The sequence below is a fragment of the Ailuropoda melanoleuca genome, chromosome 7 (genome assembly GCF_002007445.2).
Source record: "Ailuropoda melanoleuca isolate Jingjing chromosome 7, ASM200744v2, whole genome shotgun sequence".
Classification (NCBI taxonomy): domain Eukaryota; kingdom Metazoa; phylum Chordata; class Mammalia; order Carnivora; family Ursidae; genus Ailuropoda; species Ailuropoda melanoleuca.
The window spans coordinates 132,600,635-132,602,145 of NC_048224.1; the positions used below are offsets into that span (position 1 = coordinate 132,600,635).

The 1,511-nt window shown below is 39.9% G+C and overlaps 1 pseudogene; it reads left to right on the forward strand.

Annotated features, from left to right (window-relative positions):
* The first annotated feature begins 1,210 nt into the window (after positions 1–1,210).
* LOC117803224 lies at positions 1,211–1,304 on the forward strand (annotated as a pseudogene).
* The last annotated feature ends 207 nt before the right edge of the window (positions 1,305–1,511 follow it).

Genomic DNA, 1,511 nt, shown 5'->3' on the forward strand with positions numbered 1-1,511 from the left:
CTTATATCAGATTAAACCTCAGCCTTTGTCTTCGTGTCTTATCTCAGTCTCTTTTTAGAGCAGCCTCTTCTATATGATTATTTTTCCAAAGGAGTCTATGATGTCTTGCTTATCTCTGCAAACAAGGAAAACATTTTTCTAAAAATTCTTCCTTTAATTAAAGCAAATAGTTTTAAGAGATATGATTCCCTAAAGTCTTTAAGATTTTAGGCCATTGAATAATCAATCATTCATAAGGAAAATGAGGATTTGTTGTGTTTTCATCTAGATTTAGGGGGCATCCTAGTAGTTTTAGCTTTTGCCAACAGATAGAATACAAAGTCTTCCCTTGACCGTGCTCAGTGTCCACTTAGGTGCCTTGTTAAAACCTAACTCAAACGAAAACCAGGGTCTGGTATCCAGTAAAGTTCTCCTAGACTCTGATAAACTCTCCTCTTTCCCTGCAGCTCAAGTGTTTGCCTGCAGGATTGAGAAACTCTATCCCCAGGTTACCTGTGGCTGTCCATGGTTCTTTTTTAACCAGAAACATTTATATGAAAAATTAGAATTTCTGTCATATTCAGATGCCAGAGTTTCCCCTGTCTCTGCCTTTATGTGCACATCCCAAAATGTAATAAATTTGAATATAGAAAAAGAAAATGGCCAGACCATATATAGAAGGCAATCTGTAACAATCAGCCCAAGAAAATGACCCTTTATCCAGGGTATCCAGGCCAGGAAGCCAGCATTCTATCTGTAAGTCTAACCTAAGAGAAGTTCCAGCACTGTCTTTAGCAACCATACAATAACCTTTGTAACAGTTGGTCCTGAAGGGCCAGGACTTAATTAATAACTGATGGCTTCCCTAATTTTTTAACTCGCTTCCAACTTGGGACCAATCAGAGAAAGCCAAATGTGCACCCTAGCCAATCACATACGTCACCCTGATTCTAGTTAGCCCTCCTCCAGCTTCCTCAGGCCAGCAGCCTTCAATAAGGGCGCCCCTGGAACCTTCCCTTTGAACTCTGTGAAGCTCTGCATACCCCAGCTTGCCTTTGAATCTCTGCCAAACCCAAGTGATGGTGGCTCCCTCTCTTGTTATAGCAGGCTCTGAATAAGGAGCCTTTGCCTGTTCTCATCTGATGGTCTTCATTTATTTCCCAAAATGATACTGTCTTCTTGGTCATTAGGTTTTTGAAGTTCTAGGTCTTTTAGAATGCCTGTTAAATGAAAGACTATACTTTCAGGGATCATTTCTATAGTTTGTTACTAGAATGTCTGTTAAATGAGTATGCGTTTATATGTGTGGGGGATATGGTGGTATAGTGGTGGCCACACGGGGGGATATAACTTTTATAAAAATAGGTCGTGTGCATGGTAGGGTGAAGGAAGGTGGGTGGGAATGGATGCATTTATCTATCTATCATATCTATCTATCTATCTATCTATCATCTATCTATGATTTTGCAATCCTCTAACTCTAAGCAGGCAGTGAGATAGTGGGTATAAGGTTTGACATTTTCCTACCATTG